Source organism: Anas platyrhynchos, chromosome Z, assembly GCF_047663525.1.
Source record: "Anas platyrhynchos isolate ZD024472 breed Pekin duck chromosome Z, IASCAAS_PekinDuck_T2T, whole genome shotgun sequence".
In the NCBI taxonomy this organism is placed as follows: Eukaryota; Metazoa; Chordata; class Aves; order Anseriformes; family Anatidae; genus Anas; species Anas platyrhynchos.
Window position 1 is genome coordinate 75,464,595 of NC_092621.1, and position 21,909 is coordinate 75,486,503.

The window sequence follows — 21,909 nt, forward strand, 5'->3', positions numbered from 1 at the left end:
GTAGTTACCCAAAATAATAACTGTGGTTAGGTTATGTATGTATATATATATATGTATATATATATATACACATAATATAACATATATATATATACACATATATATACACACACACATATATATACGCATATATGTGCATAATATACAAGGATATAAATATATCTATAAATATATAACATTTATGTTTAGATATATATTTCACATGCAATAGTGTATTTTATGTATTTATTATGTCGTATCATGTCATCATTGTCTGTATCAGAGTACATATAGCATTATAAACATTAATATATATATTGTCATTATACATATTCTATTCTATTCCACCCTACTCCGTAGTCAGGCGAGGTAACAGAGGAGAGATGGGCCCTGCAGGGAAGGTGCCTGACTTACTGGGTGGGTGAGTGGTGGTTCAGCTGGGCTCTGACCTGCTCCTAGTCCTGCTCAGTGCCTTCCAGAGTGCCGTGGTGGAAGGAGCCACGAGCGCCCGTGTTGTCCTTGCAGGTAACACGACGCCAGAAGATGTGGGAACAGAGAGTCACATTCCAAAACCACCTCAGCAGGTTGGGCATCTGGGCTGAAAATGATAGGGATGAGGTTTGAAACGCAGGCTTCTGCTCTGCGGTAGGGTGAGACGAGTGCTGAAATCACAGGTTGGGTGGTAATGCTATGGGGAAAAAAAAAAAAAAAATCAGGGAAATGAAACCCAGGTGCTGTGCAAGGAGGAAGGGAGCAGCTTTGCTCCATGGACAGGGTGGATGGGACCGGAGACAGTAGCTGTCAGTAGGAAGGATGACTGGGGCTCAGCGTCAAAATTTTGACAAGAAATTGCCTGGTGAAGCTCTAGGATAGCCTGTGAGGGAAGATGATGACTCTGCTGAGGGAAGGCCTCGAAAAGAGGTTAAATGGTTGCCCAAAGCCCCATCCAGCCTGGCCTTGAACACCTCCAGGGATGGGGCACCCACAGCTCCTCTGGGCAGCCTGTGCCAGGGCCTCACCACCCTCTGTGTGAAGAATTTCTTCCTGATACCTTATCTACATCTCCCCTCTTCCAGTTTAAAGCCACTACCCCTTGTCCTATCAGTACAGGCCTTGGTGCAAAGCCCCTCAGTATCTTTCCTATGGGCCCTCTTTCCGTACTGAAGTTACCTCTGGAGCTTTGAACACCCGTAATAACACACAGGCTCTGTGTTCCCACACCTCAGCTGGGCTCTGGCCTTGCTGCTGTGCACAGGGAGTTTCCAGCACGACATCCTCCCTTGGGAGAGCCGTGCAGGTCTGGCAGGCACGTGGCGTTGCAGTGTCTCCTCGTCTCTGCTGCTGCTTTCCTCTCCCTCATCCCGCAGCTGCGTGCCGTCATTCTGTGCTCGTGGTGTCTCTGCAGGCTGCATACGGAGAGAAGAGGATGTATTTGTGTTCCCTGCGAAGTGTTCTCCTGAAGCTGTGTGGAAAACCCTTATCACCCTGTGATAGTTTTCAAAATTGGTTGCAACACGCCAGAAGGAGCCAGCATATTTTAGCTGGTAACACTCCAAATGTCATAGCTTAGAATTGGCAAAACATTGCAGGATGGAACAAGATTAATGAACTATTCTTGAAATGTAGAAGCTGACAGCTTTCCTTCTGTTCAGTCGGTGGTATTTTGATCCTCGCTGTTGAGCCACTTTTGCTCAGAAGACTTCTAGTTGAGCATTTTCTGTTCTCCATCATGCAAGTTGTCCCCCTGCAGCAGTTCACAGTCACACTAGGTCATGCCGCTGTACACTCTGAGGTTAAATATCTGCTCAGATCCTACAGTAACCGAAAGCTTTTTATGGAGTCTCTCTCTCTCTCTCTTTTTTTTTTTTTTTCACATTTAACTAGGAAAGTGAATATTTCCTGTCTGAAATGTAAATTTCATACTGTCTTTTTTTTTTTAGCCCTGTTAGGAGGAAAAATCTTGTCTACTTACTTTATCTTTTTTTTTTTTTTTTTTTTTTTTTTGGTTAGAACATATTTAACCTTCTTATCTGTAATTATAAAACCAAACTTAGCTCTTACAGACTCAGCGTTAAATGTTTTAAACCCAAGAGGCACGCATTTATTGTGCAAACAGTAAACTCCTATTGAAACTGTTCTGCAAAGTGCTTGGTACAGACTGTGCCAGATGCAAGAATCCTAGCAAAGTGTAACTTTATGAGTATCCCATTTCAATGAACACTTTGTTCTTGCCCAAATCTCTGTCAGATTACCTTGTTAATACGGTTTCGAACCTCCAGGTTCTCTCACCAGCTGTGGACAGTGATTTGTGGTGATTTGCAGCTTGCTGAGCTCCCCCAGCCCACTCTGGTGTGGCAGCCTCACTGAATTTTGGGGCTCTTGTAGCTCTGACCTTTTGGTCAGCTGTGAGGTGTCCCCCAAAAGCAGCCATTGTGTGCTGTAAATCTATTTTCTCTGTACCTTTTTTGCACTTGCCCCATGCTTCCTCCTAACCATAAAAGATGTGAAAATTAACAGTTATCATTTCCAGTTAATCCTCCAGCTCTGTTGAATCCTGACTCACGCCCTTGAAAACTGACGCTGATTCATACACCAACCATTCAGGTTTAACATTTCCATCTCTGATTTCCAAAAATACAGATAACTCTTGTGGAGCCAAATCAATGACAAAGAAATGTTGTCTTTAAAACATGAACATTAAATATCCCCCGTCAGCTTGATAATTTCAAAATCTTCTACATTTTAAGTTACATTTAAGTGTAGATTTTCAGTACAAGTTTCAAGCTTGTGCCTCCTAAATCAAATCATGCTCAGAACTTGTGTCCAAAATCCCTTTCAGTTCTCTGCACACAGCTTCACTTCATAGCAGGGTGCAGCTAAGAGCATTGTAAATGGCATATTTTCACTGAAGTGAGTGTTATGAATTAAACGAGCAATGCAGGACCCCACCCCCTGTGTCTGACCTGGTGCATGGCATCAGCCTGCAAATCAGGCATGGTGCTGAGTGTTTGCTGAATGGGCAGTGGGGTCTCATTGAAATACTGGCCACTGATGAAGACATTTTGTCTGGGGAGAACTGGGTCAGATTCTTAGATTTTTATAAATCTGTCTTGATTCTAGGGAGAGAAGGTGTTTTTTACAGGGACAAGTGAAGAAACACAGGAAATTATATATATTTTTATAAAGCACACACACCCACATACACACACACATATATATGTCCACAGTATGTAAATTTTTCCCCTTGTCTTACCCTGGTCATGTTTGCTTGCTTGTCATAAATACTGTGAAGGATTGGCCCTATAGCATATTGGATTTTACAGTGCAATCCAGCAAAACACGGGCGAGTGATCCTTCCTGAAACACAAGCATTAGTCAGTGAATGCTTGCAAATTTTAAGCAATGATTTAGTAACTGCATTTTTTCCTGTACTTTTCCCAAATTGTCTGTGAATATGTTTTCCCTTCAGCTAGCTTTTTTATTTTTTTTTTGTCTGGTTAGATAATCTATTCAAAAATACTGACGCTGATCTAAGTATGGAAATGTACAGCAGCCCTTCTTAATAATGCATTCACATGTACAAAAAAGCTCTCTGGCAGAGAGATAAATTTAAAAAATTGTAAATTTGGATTTACAATTTCTTTTGGGTTGAAAAAAAAATAGATCATGCCACACATCAGCAATACGTCCTGTTTGGGAACAGCTCCACAGGACTGTGGAGTTTTACTGGGATACAGCATCAGGGGATTTATATGGAGGGTGGTTACTCACACGGCCCTTTATTTGCAGGAAACACTCTGCACTTTAATTGAGCCCTTTTCAATATGCTGCATCTGCTTTAATGCGCTGTTTGCTGTATGCCTTTGTATAGTCTCATAAAGATGGCTAAAATTTGCTTTGGTCTAGCCGGGAGTCAAGGAGAAATAACAGCTCAGTGCCATATAGTGAAGATATGCACTATTACCCATTGCATTTTTTTTTGTTGTTTTAAACATTCAATACTTTCCTGTTGGATCACTAACCCTTTAATGGTAGGTGACCTCTTTCCAGTCAGGCACCTCTAAAACTGTCTTTGCCTCTACTGACCTCCGAGATGCTGATTAAACTGCTCTGCTGTGTTTGATTAGCTTAGTTTACAGACCATTTAGCCAGTGCAGAGGTATTTAGGTGGGATAACATTGTGAAGATTAAGATGGGGGGAATAAAAACCTGGAATCACTTCAGTAGGCTTTATGAAACAAAAAGGGATGAATCTCATGTGTTTACATGCATTTGAGAGTCTTGGGAGTTGCCCTTTGGGCTCAGCAATGCAATTCGCTTCTGGAGGAGAAGTTGCTCTCACTCCTTCAATGAGAGGTGATGCTTTCCTTCACTGCATCAGGTCCCTGTGTGGACATCCACATTCTGGTGTTGGTGCCCTGCCTATGGCTGTGAGCTTCACACTGGGCACTAGGAATATGCTAATTATGGAGATAAGACCCAAGCAAATTGCTCTGTTTTACTTCATTAGTGTTGATGCAACACTATTGTAGTGGCGCAATTAAAACCATGAAGTCTGAGTTAAGACATCTACACATCAGCTGGTTGGTGCCATTCCTTGGCTGCTTCTACCTGCAAATTTCACCACTTGCCAACACTTTGCAGTGCTGCAAGCCAGGTTTTCTTGTTCCTGCTGGCACAGCTGGAGCTAGATCTGTAATGCTGCACTGTATTTCTCTTTTTATATACCCCTTTCATCAGATGTCCTTTTCCTGCTGCTAATGGCCATTGACCTTCATTGACATGTCCCAAGGGATTTGCCAGTCTTTTTTTTATTATTATTTTCTTCCTTGTTTTTTGTTTGTTTGTTGTTTTTTTTTGTTTGTTTGTTTTTGTTTGTTTGTTTGTTTGTTTTTTTGTTTATTGGTAGATGCTAGCCCATCAGTAGACATGGGGATGATCAGTGCAAATTCCCTTTCCTCCCCAGGTCACCAGCAGAGACTTCGCTGTGCCCCTGGGTAAGGAGGTAGGGGAGTACCTGTGCACGGCTCAGGTGGTTTGTTGCGTGGATTGTCAGTCTTCCAGAGTTTTGAGGTGCAGTGAGAGTTCCCTACAGTCTTGTGTGGGCTTTTTGTCCAGGCTGATATCCTAGTGTATGTGCTTTTGGGACCGGGTTAAGCAGAGGTTTGCAGTGCTCTGTGGTGTGAAAGCCTCCTCCCAGCTGACGAGCAATGGGAAGAGTTGGACCCAGGCCCCAAGGCTAACGCAAAGCCCTCTGCTTGGCAAGCTCTTTTTTAACAGAGTGGGTCTGCTGACCCCATTGCATGCTGCTTTTGTGGGAATTAATACCTGCTCTCTATGATACGAGGTATCTCGTTGAACCTGTATTGAAGGTCAAGTAAATTAAGTCATACGGGTCATTTTCATCTGCATGAGTCACCTTTTCTCTCTGTTTATTGACTGCTTTGAAGGACTCTCACAGCCTTCAGGGGCTAGCAGTTTTCCCTCATGACTGTTATGCAAGCATAATCCTATCCGGTTACATTTGTTTAAGTGCTGTGCTACTTAACTCGTAATTATTCTCTGTCCATGCAAGATGATTTTTCAAAAATAATTCGCTCTGTTAATAATTACACTGTGAGGAACTCAGAAGGATGTCCAAGTAAAATTTCTGCTGATATGACATGATGCTGGAGAAACAGGGGTTCTTTGTTTTTTGGGTGCTGTTTATTTTTGATGGTTTCATGGGGCTGACGGAAGAAAGCAGCATTACCATTTTTCACGTGGTTTGACCCATTAGATTGTCTGGTAGAAAGTATTTGAGTAGGCGGCAAATTGAATTGCTTTTACATTTTCAAGACACTTAAGATATAAAATAGAAGAGACAGCACTAGATAAACATGCTGCATATATAATAATATTACTGCCAAGGAAATTTAATTCAGTCTTCAGTGATGGGTTTGGGCAGATGTGTTGCGTTTAGCTGGAGATAAGGTAATGCATGCAGCGCCGTCTCAAGTAACTAGGAGCAGAATGAAACTGATATTTTGCATTAGTTGTGTATTATTTATTGTATCAGATATAAGTGTACAGCAGACACCTGATACTACCACCATCTGCTTGGTATCAGATACTGTGTCTGCCTGTGGAAAGGGTAGGATGGTGCTGTCTGGACTTTCTGTACAGGAGTTGCCTCGGAACAGCTTTCATTTTGTAAACAGGGACTTTGTTCGTGCTTTTCTGGGTGATTTGCTTTCTTTGTTGGCACTGTAGTTCTGCCATTAAAAACCAAGATTTGTGTGAGCAGTTGGCAGTGGTCCTGGTATTTTACCGTACCTGCGAAGCTCCAGAGGATGGAGGTGGGATGTCTCCGTGTTGGCCTACAGCTGTGCAACCCTTCTGCTTGTGTTTGCCTGCGAGATGTGCAGGTCTGGCAGCCCAACAAGCTCAGGGGGACAGAAGTCAGAGGATGGACTGCCTGTGCCCTCCCAGCGTTGCCACTGAGAGCAGCCAGGGCTTGCATCGCCTCCAAAGTCAGGTGAAGATGGCTGCTTCTGAGCAGGCCTCCCAGCATGGATGGAGAGAAGAGGGGGGACATCGATGATTAAATACCACTCCGCACCTGCACAACACCTTGAGCTGTCCTGGTGATTGAGCAGTAAGCTGCACTTGCAGTTTGCTTTCTTGCCTGCGAGGGCTGGGATCGTGGCAGAAGCGAGACACAAACGCCCTTCCCCTTAGGAAGGGGGAAGGCAATAATACTAAACAGTGTCTTTTGGGGAATGGCACCTTACTGATTGCTTGCAGAAATGGAAACCTGGGGAGATTGGGACTACACAGCCAAAAGGGGAAAAGTCAAAAATAAAAAGTGGTGGCAGTGGGAGAGGTGTGCGGCGCTGTCTGATGCTCCTCAGGAAAGGCAGCTGGCTCTGCCGGGCACACATGGACCTCAGGTGCTCCACAGGCTACCTGGCTGCCTGTGTGTCTGCGTTTTGCTGACAGCAGCGGAAAGGTTTTTTTCCCTTTTCCTCACGGGATGCCTTTGATGGTTCGGCCAGCGGGGCACAGAGTGAGGGGGGCAGGCGGAGAGGGGCCACGTGTCACCTGGGGCGAGGCGTGGTGTTTGTTCTGGGAAAATGCTGGCTGTGCTCAAATGTTTTGAGCTCATAAAGGTCCCTGCGGTGCATGCTGGGGCTGAGTGGGCTGAGAGTGGGAAGTTGCAGCCTGCTGGGGGGAGCAGTTTTTCGGGAACTTTTGCTGCTGTAAACAAAACCCATGGCCTGTCCGGTTGCCAGCTTCCCCTTCTTCACACGAGGTTGTCTCAAAACTGCCATAAAGGGCAATCCTTGATTTTCTGCGGTAAGGCTGGTTTGAGAAGTTTTACAAGCCTCCTGAATGTAATTTTACAGGACTCTGCATGCACTGCTCGCCACAGGAGCTCCCCGCTCCTGCAGCATGGCTCCTGCTCCAACACCCGGAGCAAAATTCCCCCCAATTTTCAAGACTGTGGCACCAGCGATGTACGTCCTCCCCATGTTCAGTGTGCACGGCAGCTGCTCATGCCAGAGGGCTGCAGGGGCTTGATGGAGGCGGTGGAGTTGAGCCAGGTGTGAATCCTGCATCTCTGCTTCCACCAGTCCCTCTGTACATCTCGCTGGCTTCTCCGTGCCTTTGTGCCTGAGGGCAGGACTGCTGGCGTGGCTGGGGCTGAGGAAGCACTGGGAAAGTTGCAGGCACCCGTGGGCATTGCTGGAGCTGGCAGTGAGTATGTGAGTTAGTTGGGTAAGGATTGGATTTCCTAACAGCAGTTATTAAATTGGTCTAAAGGTTAAGTTACTGCTCTGTTTCTCTGAAGAGTTCAGCCCGCTGATTGTGTTACCGCTTGCGTTCTTCACGGACATTTACTTAAGATATTTCTGGGTTTTGCTTTTTGGAGCTTTGTGCTGACATCTATATATGAAGTCATTCTTTTCCTAATGTAATTGCTGGTGTAACAGACACCATGTATGGCTGGCGTTAAAAGCAGTCCCTAGGTAGCAGAGCTGAGCTGGTTGTCATTAAGCTGTGGAGCCGAGAAATGCCCGCAGAGAGCGATGCCACAGCCGGGAGCCCTGGGAAATGCTCCCCCCCCAAGGAGGTGCAGCCAAGAGTGTGCCTTTTCTTGCCTTCCTGTCGCCGGCAGCTTTCTGCTCGTGTTGCACAGCTATTCTAAACACAAGCCTCGTGAAACGCGCTGCGAGGCTTTGTTTTTCTTCCTATCTGTTTCAGAAGTATTACTGGGTCCGTTTGTTCCTAGCTGGCAGACAGCAGGTGGGTTAAATTTCCCCTGACAGCCCCGAGTGCTTTGCTTCCTTTAGTGGCTGTAGCGTTAGACTGGACAATAATACAACATTGGTGTGTTTGGGAATGACAGCTGATTGTAACAAGTCACCTCTGCACGATTATAACAAGGCATCTCTGCACGTCTGAGGACAAACTGAAGACCACACCACAGGTTTTGGGCTGCCCTCAGGGCAGTGATGTACAGGGTGCCCAAAGAGGGAGCAGAGCCGTTCGGTTTTTGCTGCTGAGCTCTATGAAGTGGCAAGCCAAAGGCTGGGAACCTGGTCAAAATGTGCTGATTTCCTCCCAGGGGGGCATGTGGTCTTTCAAATGTCTCTTTTGGTGACGTTGTTGTGTTGTCCACGTTGTTTCCTACAGGTAGCAGGGGGGAATGTGTCGCAAGCTGGCGTTGCCCCTTGCTGGGTGATGTCCCCTGGCCCCAGGGAGAAGCGTGGAGGAGCATTCGCAGGGGTGCTGGCCACTGACGTGGAGCTTGCCCTTTCTAAACATAACTCGAGATGCATGTGCTTCTCAGATGTCCCCTGCATTTTGGAAGGCCTTTGGGCACATTGTTTTGGTGCAGTTGTTTTCACTGACCTTGGCAGTTGTAATCTGACTAGGAGCAGGCACGGTTACAGAAGCGATAGCATTCATGCCCCATCAGGAGCAGCATTTTGCTGTTTATGTTTCCACTTTTTTGCACGCCAGCAAAATCCCTGTGCGGGGAGCTGCTTTGTCCAGGGCTGGTGTGCAGCGTTGTTGCTGGCTTTGTACGTGTAACGGGACTCCTGCTGGAGGTGCCAGCTCTCTCTGATCCTTGAGCGTAAATGCAGTAGACAAACGCTATTGAAACCTTAGACCGAGCTGGCAGGATCAGCAGGGTTAGGGAACTGAGCAGATCTGGTGGATCTTGTTTTCTCCTGCCTTGCATGTGGGACAGTGGCTTGTGAGATGTGCTCAGAGCAAAGGCAAACTGCTGCCAGTGCAAAAGAGCACCAGGCTTACTTCTGGCACAAGGCAGGGGGGTAATTGTCCTGCTGGCTTCTTTCTGGGGTTGCTGCAGCAATGAGTATGGATGCTGCAATTCACAGCAGGGTGAGCAGACATCGTGCCTTGGCAGAGTCACAGTAAGTGCTATCCAGAGAGAGGTTCCCCCACCGCTGAGCTTGGTGGCAGAAATTTCACTCTGCACCCCACCACCTCTCTCTCACTAAAGGTCTGCAGTTGGAAAAAGACAAGCTGTGTGTGTAGACACCTTAAGGATGGTGCAAGGCATAAATGCAGAACCACACAGTGCAGGTTTTCCTTTGGATTCACCATAACAGCAGCAGCTCTGACTGGAACAGCTGTTTCTGAAAGAAGATGAAGCGGTCCAAGCTCATTGCCAAATGAGTGCTTTTGTAAAAACATTGGCAGAAATTTGAGAAAGTTGGTTCGTGAGGCTCAATACGTATAGTCTTTGTATTCATGGCAGCATGTTCTTTTTCACGTTTTTTTTTTTTTTTTGGTTTGGTTTCTAATTTATAAATAAGAGTCTATGCCGTTGCTCAGGGTAATTCCAAAATTGCCCTTTTAGGTTCTGACTTCTTCCTCCAAACAATACGTGCCCAGAAAGCTGCTGAATCTGCACCAACAGTCATTTCTGGTTTTTGAGAGACCTGGCTGGCTACAAATGCAAACACACACTGTGACACTGTTGGGTGATTGGATATCTAATGTATGTGTGTCCTTACTGAAAACATTTAACAAAAATTAGATTATTAATTATTTGTGTTAGAAAGCCCTGTCTTACCTAGACTGAGATCTTCAGTTCTTTTTGGCATATCTTTTAGTGTTTGTAATTAATTGCTAATAGGTTGTTCTTATCTTTAGAGAGTAAAAGAAATTACACCAACGTCCCTGGAATGAGTATAGGGTATGACATTTTGGATCTTTATCTTTTATGGGATAAAGTTTATAAAGGTTTCTTTTTTTTTTTCTTTTTTTGAGTGATGCAATGGCTGTATATTTTCCATTAATTCCATTCAAAGCCTGTAACAAACGCAGTCTGAGAAGTAGTTGGAAATACTATCAAGTTGATATAGTAAAATATCTTCTGGTATCTTTGAAACCTGCTGTGTTTTTGAAAATATTTTGGGTTATTGTCTGTCTTTTAATTGGCAAGAGAAGAGAAAGTCTGGGATACCACAGATGGAAAGATTTATGTTTTGAAATTTTTCTTCTGTTATCTTTGGAGAGAATAGGAAGTTTATCTGGATGCATTTCTTTAAAGGGGTTATTGGTGTGCTTTTGAGGTATGTACCTTAAAAGTAAATTACTGTCTTGTTTGCAATCACTTTTATTCAGCTGTTTGTTCTAGCATGCATTTTGCCTATGTCCATGTCTTGCTTTAATCATGAAGTGAAACAATATGAACAGGAATGGGTGATTTTGGAAGGAATCTCCTCTTTTGTGTGTGCTAGATCCAGTTCAAATGAATCTCAGCGAGAGCAGACCTTAATAAAGAGGTGCAAAAGAGGTGCAGTGCCGTAAGTGTATATTCTTGTTTTTTCTTTTACACACTACTTCCATTCCAGTGGTCACAGGGGATATAGCCTTGGTTTTGTTTGCTCTTCCAGATGTTCAGCAGTGTAAGTAGCATGCTGCTGTGAACTTTGGTTGTCCAAAGGCTACGTCTGTGTTCTTGAATCTCCCGGAGGAAGTAAGTGAGGGCTCTTGAGTCTCTTGAGATTCTTCCTTGCTAGAGCTCTTTTTCAGAAGTTTTCCTCGGTGTGCCAACCACCAGTGTGTCTTGTATGCAAAACATGAATGTTTCAGGCATTCTCCCTGCTTCTTAATTGTGAACCATCCCTAAATTTCCATCTTGTACATTCCAAATCTTGCACTGGTGGTGCAGTTAGTAAGAACTGTGCTTGCATGTGAACATGAATTAAGCTTATTTGGCCAAAGTGTTGGAACTTGGTGTCTGAGGCTTTGACAGGTTATTAAACACTCCTGGGCAGATTTTTATGGCTGTTTACATGCCTGTAGAGACTCTGAAAACCCCACCGAGTGCCTCTTCATCCCTTTGACTACATAATGCCATTAAGAACTGGAACCTGGCTTTGTTGAACCAACCAAGGTCAAAGGGACCTTTTCCACAGACAAATCTTTAAGTTTTTCGTTTTTTTTTTTTTTTTTTTTTTTGGTCCCACTGAACTCAGACCTCCTAGCTTTCAAAACTGGTGGGCTCTGTCCCCGAGACCTCTGCATTACACCATGTCCCACAGCCTGCTGTCTCCCTCAGGAGCAGCATTGGGTCTGGCTGCTTGGCCTCTGGGATTGTGACCCGCTCACACCTGTATGCTGGCACAGCATCGTGAGGCTTTGATCTCTTTTGGGCACTCTCAGGGAACATACCTCAGTAATTTTAGAATGTCATCTGTTTTTAAACCTCGATTTAAATATTAGGATAATCCAATCTGGTTCATTATAATATGTTAGAGGCTCGCAGCTAGAAATGTTCTCAGGGTTAATAGAAAAATTAGCAAATAGTTGGAAGGAGCGTTTATAGGTTTTTTATCCACTGGCTGGCGATGACAGGGTGTTACCCAGTATTCTGACTGGCTTACATTTGAATGCAAATCCTTGCTTTTACTGGCTCATCTCTAGGGCAGCTTTCATGTTCCCGTCTCTTCTACATCTCATCAAAGTCTTGTCTAGGAACTTTATTAGGGACTCAAATGCATGTGATCTGTTATGCACAGTTGGATACAAGCCAGTTCATAGATTAATCTGCCATCTTTGTTCCTTGCATTTTTTTTTCAAGTCTGTTCTTTCTTGCAGCTCTTTTCTCCAAGTGTTTTTTTTTTTTGAGGATTTTAAAAGGAAACTGTAGGGCAGGACCTCAGCCTGATGTTAATAGTTTAATGATAAGGATCATTATTGATCCTGCAAAAAGAGCACTATAAAGACAGTTTCAGAATGTTATTTTTGCTGAGGACTAAGTCCTTGGAAAATTATTTTAAGTCCCAAACCATCTTTGTGCTTAAAAAAAAAATAAATTAGAAAGCCTAAACCCATATATTCTAGTATAGAAAGTGCAATTTCACCCTCACACAGAAATGTTGAGTTTCCATGATAGTTCTAATTTTCTGCAGAAAACAACGTCTCTGTTCTGTGTAGACAGTTAACAGTGTGGTTCCACTGACACTATTTGGCCAAATATTGTATGTTTTTAATACTGCTATGGTTGCACTATTCCAATTTTCCTTAGTTTGGAAAAATCCTGAAGAGACAGAAATCCTACACACAAAAATACCAAACCTGAAACAGTGAAGGCTCTCGTGGACCGAGGCCAATTGTGTTTGCTTGTGAGGGATAACATGATATAGTTAAGTTGTCTGGGCTGGAACTGAAAGCACTGGTTTTCTACTAAGAGGATGGGAGAGTTTGTCTTCTATAATTTGTGTGTAAGTCAGCGATAATCTTGTTTTCTTTTTTAGTAAATTACATGCAGACTTTCTGTTAATACTAGTTCCAGGAAAATGAAAGACCAGGGAAAGCATCTTGCCTTCAGGCTGTGTATGCTTGCCTCTCCTTATTGTAATGCTAAAATTAGAGAGGGTACACACTCTTCATTGTAAATGCAGGAAATTATATATTTTAAAGATTTTCCAAGTGTGTGGTTCATAGTCTCCATTAGAGAATAGTTGCGAACCACAAGCTGAGGAAATGCTGGGATCTTTCATATAATGCGGTTTTATATTCAGACCATCCTGAGAAATGGTGTGAAGAAAGAGGCAATTTTGGAGCAAATTTGAATAAACACGAAAAAGGAACCACGCCATAATACATAAGCCCCCAACAGCTAAGTAAAAGCTAGTTGTTTTTTTTTTCCAAACACTCAGCACTTTAAAATCTTATTGTCAATACACTTTTCAGAAATGATTTACAAGGAAATGTGCTCTTTCATTAAAAATATCCCTTGCTGAATTATTAAAGCTATTAAAATATAAGAGGTGGCTAAGAGTGCTTTGAGGCCACAGCAAAACCCCTTTCGGCTGTTTACTAATCCTAACACACCCCTGCCTCTGAGCGTGGCCCATCAGATGCATCACCTAACACTGTACATTGGTGTCACCATCACGTGCACCCCGATGTTGTGGTCAGCAGAGTCCTGTTGACAAAGCTTGTGGAGGTGCTGTGAAAACCCTCTTCCCGTTGTCATCCCACTGTGGCTTGCTCCAAGGGATGACTCTGGTAGGATGCTTAGCTGTCAGCCACTAAACATGAAGGTAAGAATTTCTGGTGCTTGCAAGAGATGCTGAATCATAAGAAGTAGAGCATGAGACCTTGCTCATGTTTCCTGGAGACTTGACTCTCTTGCTGCATCTCTGTGAGGGATGGCTTTGATGCTGGCTGAAAATTCCCAGGGAAGACAGAAGCCTGAACCAGAAACCAAGCATCTCCAACCAGGCTGCTTTGCAGATCTGTAACACACCTCTACAATCATTTGTGTACAGCCTGTATGTTTGCACATCACTTGCAAAGCTCTGGAAAGAGCTTTAGAGAAAAACTGTTTGTTTTGCCCCATGAGCAAGGCCTACTGTAAGCGGGGTTACCCATTCGTGCTGGATTCCTCAGCAAATATTGTTGGAGCCAGAACATGGTGTTGTGGGTTATGGGTTTATGTGGGTTTATGTTTTGGTGGTGGGGGGCCATAGGGTTGGCTTCTTCAAGAAGAACCCAGAAGCTGCCCCATGTCAGATAAGAGTCCTGCTGCTGGCCAGAGCTGAGCCAATAAGTGATGTTGGTTGTGCCTCTATGAGAGCAGATTGAAGAAAGGAAACAAAAACTGCTGGTCAATAGCAGCTGGGAGAGTGAGGAGTGACAAGCAGCCGTGCAGCCCCCAGGTGAGTGCAGCAGGAGGGCAGGAGGTGCTGCAGGCAGGCAGCAGCAGTTCCCCTGCAGCCTGTGGAGAGGCCCCTGGTGGAGAAGGCTGTCCCACTGCAGCCCATGGGTCCCACATGGAGCAGATCTCCACGCTGCAGCCCCCCCACGGTTGGAGGAGCCCCCAGTGGAGCCAAAAAATGCCATCTGTCAAAAGTAATGATACAAGAACGATACGAGCATAGAGGTGTATTTAAATTTGTTCTGGTTCCCCAAAGAATGAAGATTAAAGTTCTCTCATCCAGGGAAATTGACTGCAGTGACATTACACCTCGGGTAAGTCCAAATTCATAAAACAGGCATTTGGGTCTGGTTCAGCGACTGCTAAAGTCAGTGGAGTCTTGACCTCAAGGGGTATTAAATCAAGCTCTCCTGAACACATTTGGTGGTGCATATTCTGATTGCAGTCTTACCTGTATTCAAGGAATGAGCAACGGTGCAGTGATAGAAATGTTAGAGCTGGAGACCTTCAGTTTGACTTTGATGATGTAAGACACATTGTAAAAAGGACAACTTGGATCTGAAGGTTCAGAAAGGATCAGTGTCAGAACCACTGCAATGGTGTGGTGTTCCCCAGGAGTCGGTGTTGGGGCCATCCTCTTTAATATCTTTATTGATGACTTGGATGAGGGAATTGAGTGCACCCTCAGTAAGTCTGCAGGTGACACTAAGCTGGGTGGAAGTGTCAATGTGCCAGAGGGCAGGAAGGCCCTGCAGAAGGACCTGGACAGGATGGGTCGATGGGCAAAGGCCAGTGGGATGAGGTTCAACACGGCCAAGTGCTGGGTCCTGCACTTTGGCCACACCAACCCCATGCAGCGACACAGGCTTGGGGAAGAGTGGCTGGAAAGCTGTGCAGAGAAAAGGCTCTGGGGGTGCTGGTTGATGCTCACCTGAACAGCAGCCAGCAGTGTGCCCAGGTGGCCAAGAAGGCCAGCGGCATCCTGGTTGTGTCAGGAGCAGGGAGGGGATCGTCCCCCTGTGCTCTGCTCTGGTGAGGCCGCACCTCGAGTGCTGTGCTCAGCTTTGGGCCCCTCACTACCAGAAGGACATCGAGGCCCTGGAGCATGTCTGGAGCAGGGCTACGGAGCTGGTGAAGGGCCTGGGACACAAGGCCTGTGAGGAGCGGCTGAGGGAGCTGGGGGTGTTTGGTCTGGAGAAGAGGAGGCTCAGGGGAGACCTCATTGCTCTTCAGCTATCTGAAAGGAAGGTGTGGGGAGCTGGGGGTCGGCCTTTCCTCACAGGTAGCTAGTGATAGGACCAGAGGGAATGGCCTCAAGTTGTGCCAGGGGAGGTTCAGGTTGGCAATGAGGAGACATTTCTGCTCAGAAAGAGCAGTCAGGCACTGGGACGGGTTGCCCAGGGAGGTGGTGGCATCACCGTCCCTGGGGGTGTTGAAAGCAAGGTTGGACATGGTGCTTGGGGACATGGTTTAGTGGGTGACATTGGTGGTAGGGGGTAGTTGGACCAGATGATCTTGGAGGGCTTTTCCAACCTTAATGGTAATGTGATTCTGTGATTCTATGAAAGCCAAATTTGTATGAGTGGCAATTGCACTGCTTTCCATGGGCTTATATCCAGGATAGATTTTGCTCAGATCTTCATTCTTGCTACATCATTTCCACTGTTGTTAGTGGAGAAGGCTGAGTGTGACTGAAAATATTTGCTCTTTCCATGCTCTCATTCTTGCGGGGCTTTCAGCCATTGGAGGAATGGGGAGAAAATTAGTGTTCCTTGTAGCAGGGTGCTTATGTTTTCTAAAGCAGGATTTGAGCTGGTCCAGCTGGTGTATTTTTATTCTGAAAGTTCTACTTCCATATATGTATATATACATATATATGTTTATATATGTGTATACATTTGGTCATGTTTGGCCACTGCAGCAGTCAGCATTCTGAAATGTAAAAGTAAATTTGATAGTAGCTCAAAGAGAGGTGAGGCAGGGCCAGATTCATCTTAGCTGGAGGAGGAGTCTCATGCTTTGGCAGTTCAGTAATGCACAACTTGGCGTGTGGGTCAGCTCAAGGGCACTTCAAACAACCAATTATATTTTCCTTCTATTGATCTATGTAACAGCATTCTGCCATTTAAAAAAGTGCATTGAGTATTCTTACATAGGAACAGACTTCTGAAAATTGGCTGGTGACATGGTGAAGATTTGAAAGTTCACTTCTTCTCCGTTTCCCTTTCCAGGCTTGGAATTTAAAGAGGTATGGGCAAAAATAAATGCACATATGTGCACTGAGCACACAGTTGCGTTCATTCAGTGTTACATATGTATACAGGAAAAAAAAAAAAAGAGCAAGAAAAAAAGACCATAAAAGTCAACCCAGCCAAACAAAAACCCACCAGTTTGCAAGGGTGTGCTTATACGTGGAATTCTGACACATAGGTGCAACCGGAGTGTTGAGGCAGAGATAATGAGTGCACAGAGATGAGACAGGCAGGCTAGATTTCACCAGTGATCTAAACAGCTAAAAATGCTGCCCAGCATTGTGCTCTGATGAGGTGAAATGCTGAATCTGAGTGCAGCTCCTGGAGTATAAGGACAGGAGGAAATTATTTCCATGCTAGGTCCCTTCAGTTCCCCTCAGAATGTGCCACTGCCATGGGGACACTTCACAGTCGCAGGACAGTTCATCTATCAGTCTGTACATCTGCACGACTGCTAGTGCTAAAATATGCTTACTTTTGTCATCCTGAAAAACACAGATTTTAATCTAGGGCACAGAGCATGTCTCTTCTCTCAGACCACAGTGAGAAGGGTTCAGGAGATATATTTCAGTGAGGATTTGAGAGGAAGTTTTAGGGATGCACTTACTAAATACCAACTTAAACAAGCACAATTTCTCTGAACTGTGTGAGTACACTGCCCAATCTCACAGCTACTTCATGTTAATAGATCGAGATCTCAGTGCTTACAAAACCCTGAAGTCTTTCCTGAACGTGCTGCTCGTCGGTAAGTGATGTGGAGGGTTAGTTTTTTTTACAGGATCACCTTAATGATGCAGAGCTTCTGGGAAAAGTGTGACAGACAATGTCCTTTGGGGGATAGGCAAGAAAATCCAAAGTTTGTTTTTTTTTTTTTTAAAGTGCTCAGACCTCTTGACCAGGTTGCAAAGATTCACTGCAGCACCTGTTCTGCTCCGTTTCCACCTTGTCCTCCTACCTTTGGTCCCTCCAAAACCCTCTAGCTCTGCTGCACAGGAGCAAGGCTCACATAGCTCCTGTTCAGTGGGTGCTTAGGAAAAAATACCATAGAAGGAGCAGTGCTGGTGGATTAAGGATTAAACCCCCATGCTGTTCCTCTATTTACTCAGCTGGTGAATTTCATTTCGTGTATGAGGCAGGTAGTGGGAGGCTCATAAACCCTGTGGTAGTCTTCAGTTTGAAAAGGCAATCAAATCCCCCAGCCCTCTTCCAGCCAAATCCTTTTCTTTCTCAGCCAGCTGAGGGAATTTCACCAGCAAGCAGGTTTTGCTGCTTTCTGCCTGCTTGCCGTGATGACAGCTGCGGTTGAAGGCATGCCACACTTGGCAAGGAGAGCTTCTTCCCTGAAGACTAACCATCAGCTGGGGAGGAGCTGCAGCCTCCTAGAGCAAGTGTGACAGACAGCCATGAGATTTTTATGAATGGGGAAAGTGCTGCTTGCCCAGAAAGATGCGCTATTTTTTTCTTCCTACCTCCCTTTGCATCCCCTTCTCAGGAAACTGTTCATGTTGGCGACACGAATTGTAACTGTGGTTCATTATGGGTGAAAGCCTGTCCTGCTTCTCCAACAGCAGAACCCGTACTGACTTCAGAAAGACCAAGACATAAGCAAAGGCTCTGAGACATTCAAAAGTGAAGGCATTTGCTACACATAAATAAATCAACATGAAATTTGGGTAGCTCTTGAACTCTGCAGTGGAAAATTAGCATGAAGGGTTTGGTTTATTACTGCAGTGCATTTCTGTTTGTTTCTTGATCAGCTCTTACGGAGCTACATGTAAAAACATGAAAAATGTACAAGCTCACATAATTTGGAAGTGGCCAGTGATTTGTTTCTGTTAAGGTGAGAGGTTGTTTTTCTGCTTGAAACCATCAGCCAGAGTGTGTGCAGAAGTGATAAGGAAACAGTGACAAATGAACGGTGCTGGAGGAATTCCTCCCTAGTCTAATGGTTTATAACATTGCCAAACTGTCTTGGAGGCTTGCAGAACTTGTCAGAATCCGTGAACCTTTCCACTGTAATTTATACTCTACTCTTTCCTTGAGAGACAGTCAATTAAAAACATGTTTTCCTAACTAAAGGGAAACATGTGCAGTTCATATCAAGGACGGAGGTCTGCCCCTTTCACCAGCGGTAGAGCAGGACACCTAGATGATTCACACACTGCAAACTATCATTGTTGTATATACGCTTTCTTTCTCTCTCTCTCCTTCGTCTTAGTTCACAGTTTGTCTTTCAAGCAGAAAGTAAGTTCAGTAATATGTGAATTGGTATGGAAGTTTCTTACTGAAGAAATTTGCTCCACATTCTCCGACGAATGGAGGCATAGATTTCTGCAGTTGTTGGCTTCAGTCCTTTAGCAATATTATGCATTTGGCATAAGAAATACAATAAAACTCAGTAAAAGAAGCCTTAATATTGTCCATCTCTTGAATCAGATACTCATGCTGTGGTGGTCAAGCCCTTAATTCACAGTGCTCTCAAGCTTTAGCTAGTGGATAGGTTTCCTTACTTGTAAGTATGAAAGGAAAGATCCTTCAAAGTAAACAGTGCTTCTTCCTCAGAGGGTGGTGGAGTAGCAGTCCAAAGTCTGGCCAGGAGAGAGAGGCTGAAACAAAGAGGATTTAAAACATCCTGAATTAACATCCTGATTTTTTTTAATTTTGTGTTGTTGTTTTCTAGTATGAGAAAGCATAGGCCAACACATAAGGGTTTGTGACCTCTGTAAAATCACTTAAAAATCAGGTTTAAACTATTGTAAAGTTGGTTTGAAATTTATGTTGCTTGAGATGATTAAATACAGTTTTTCTATGCCTCTTTTAATGTTTTAGGGTTTTTATACAGCTAAAAGATTAGCAAGTTACTTCTTATGAATGGCAGTGTTTTTGCACTGCAATTGAATGTGAGAGTCTTGGGCTTCTAGGAAGTGTTGAATAGGCTATCTCAGCTTTGGGATAATATCCCAAGGGTCAGTTAATGTGGTCATGGTTAACATAGCCATGGCTGTGCTGTTCTCTTGAACAAAAAGCAGCGTGGAAGTTCCTGAAATGCTAATAATCAGCAGTGGTAATGGAATGTCAAACGTGCATTTGCATGTTGCATGGGTTTTTCCAGGTTAGTCTCTGTCAGCTTGTCTAATGATACCCAGGGGAGGATGTCCATGGCTGGCTGCCTGTGAGCGTGTGAGAGGACAGGCAACATTTCTTGCCTTCCTTATCACCAAAGGTACCTACCACCCACCCTGAGCCATAGGGCCACCAAATGCATGTTCCAGCATGTGGACGCTGCTGGAAGACACCCACTTTCCTCCACTAAGCTCTGCTGCGTGATATGTTTCTTCCTTTTAGCTCCTTCCTTGCATCCTCATCTCTGCTGCCTCTCCTCCAGGAGAGCCACATCAAGGATTTCCCCATTTGTCCTGAAGGACCTCCCATGAGGTCCTAACCACAACTCCACTGAAAACCCTCATACACAAGGAGGAAAAGGAGGAGAAGAAGCCGAGGTAGCCAGGTCTTTGTACCCCAATGGTGTTAATTCCTTCTCTGCATGCGTTTATCCTGGTTTATTGTGGCCGCAGCTACCAAATGCTGTTGCTACTGGCATCATTGCTTCTTCTCAGGGTCATAATGTAGGGCCTGCTCCTACTGCTATGTGTAAAATAAAGGAAGAATTTTGCTTGTACGAAATGTGCTAAGCCCAGTCCCATCCTAGTAGATGAAAGAGGGAGTGGAGAGGTTGCTATTTTCCATTACCCTTTGGTCACCAAGTAAACGTCGTGTGACAAAACCCTAGTTCTGGGTATTTTCCTTCCCAAATCAAATGATGTTCCAGTTAATGCATTAACACATCTCAAAGAATGGTTTTGCAACAGCAGTGCTTTCTGGCATAGCATGTATTCTGTACACATTACTCACTACAGTGGTATGTTGTAAATGAGGTCGTAAATGCTAAACAAGCAATAAAATCTGATTCTTAATTTAGGGCTCAGATAGCTGTAGTGCATTTCCAGCACCTAGGGATGCTTCAGTCTGCGTTAGATATTGCTAGGCTCTGAGCTGCAGAAAAGTGCTGTGGAAGATTAAGGCTTTGCCATCTGTAATGCAGTTAAAATAGTGTTGTTCACTGAAGCTGTAGTGTGTTTTTGCCAGCTACTGTATGATTTCGGAGTACACACACGGGCAGGTTATTAAGCGTGAGTCATCTTACTGAATCTTGCCAGTCTGAATGAAGGACTTATATAATCTTTAAAATGTGATTTAGTGAGCAAGAGCAGACTGCCAGCGAGCAGCACACTGTCTGGGTGAGCAGACAAGCTCCCTCTTCAGGAAATCAGGTGGGTAATGATGGATGTGCTAGCTGTCTGCTGTGCTTTCCACAGGGTGAGCCGGCCCCTGCCAAAGCAGCACTGCCGGCTGCTGCTGCAGGTTGTGAACCGAAGACACATTGCTTCTGAAAAACTGATGTCCGTGGGTTTTCAGCCCTGCACATACAATCTAGGCTCTGAGAGCTGACCTGATCTCATGTCTGATCTATGGTCTGATTTTTGGGTGGTCCTGTGCAGGCTCAGGTACCCTGAGGATTTTGACCCCTGCCAGGATTGACAATGTATCTTTAAAAAGTTTAAACAAATACCCAGAGAAAACTTTAAAATGTTTAAAAGCTCCGTGTCTGAAAACGATAGCTTTTTCCTGTGCCTACTAAGGTTTGCAAGACGGGGACCTTGCTGCAGAGGCACTGGTCGTGCAAGCTGTGTTGCAGGTAGCACTGAGATCTGTACCATCGCTGGTGTTTCGTGTGTGTGATAGAAGAAGCTGGAAGTTGAGTTATTGTAGCAGTTCTTCTATCCTAGTGCACCCTGGTTTCAGCTACCACAAACAAAAGAACTAAGAGAAATTAGATTGAATCTTTTAATTTACCAAATTAACTTGTATCGAGAACTGATACTTTGTTCAAAAAACAACCTCTGGCACGATGGGAAATACGGATATCCTTAGATAGGAATACAAGCGTACATTTAATCTCTGTTATTTAAAGAAACCTCAAAATGTTTTCAACCCAAACTTATCTAAGCAAATATCAAAATTCTGAGTTGTTAGAGCACATATATTTTTGATCGTTTCCAGCAACTCAAATAATCTCCATTTTTAAAAGTAAAACAATAGTGCAAGAAAAGAGAGACCATCTAATTTGGTATTAGTGATAGTTAGGCGAGGGGTGGGGACTATATGTTGGGAGTTATTTGTGATGTACTGACTTTCTTCCATACCTATGGCCCCTGTCTGTGTGGACCTGTTGAACTCAGCTGGAGCTCTGCAGTTGACTTTGGTCATGTCCTGCTGAACAGTAAAACTGGGGGAGTTGGTGTTGGTCAGTGGGTGGTGAGCCATTGCGTTGTGCATCACTTGCTCTGGGTATTCTTGGTGTTTTGATATTTGTTCTTCTTTGTGTTATTTTCCCTTCGTTGTTAAACAGTCCTTGTGTCAACC

The 21,909-nt window shown here is 44.4% G+C and overlaps 1 protein-coding gene across 13 annotated transcripts in view; it reads left to right on the plus strand.

The window, feature by feature from the left end:
- The window catches only part of KIAA1958 (KIAA1958 ortholog), a 57,475-nt gene that overhangs the window by 4,482 nt on the left and 31,084 nt on the right, over nt 1-21,909 (plus strand). Inside the window, exon 1 of one of the 13 annotated variants that reach the window (XM_038170260.2) lies at nt 6,111-6,616. The exons of 7 other annotated variants lie outside the window; for them this stretch is intronic. The gene's annotated coding sequence lies outside the window, so the exon portion shown is untranslated. Of the gene's footprint in view, nt 1-6,110; nt 6,617-7,146; nt 7,318-7,375; nt 7,728-7,791; nt 8,269-21,909 lie in introns of those variants that run through there. 5 more of the 13 variants (XM_072031712.1, XM_038170261.2, XM_038170263.2 and 2 more) reach the window with 5 other exon arrangements.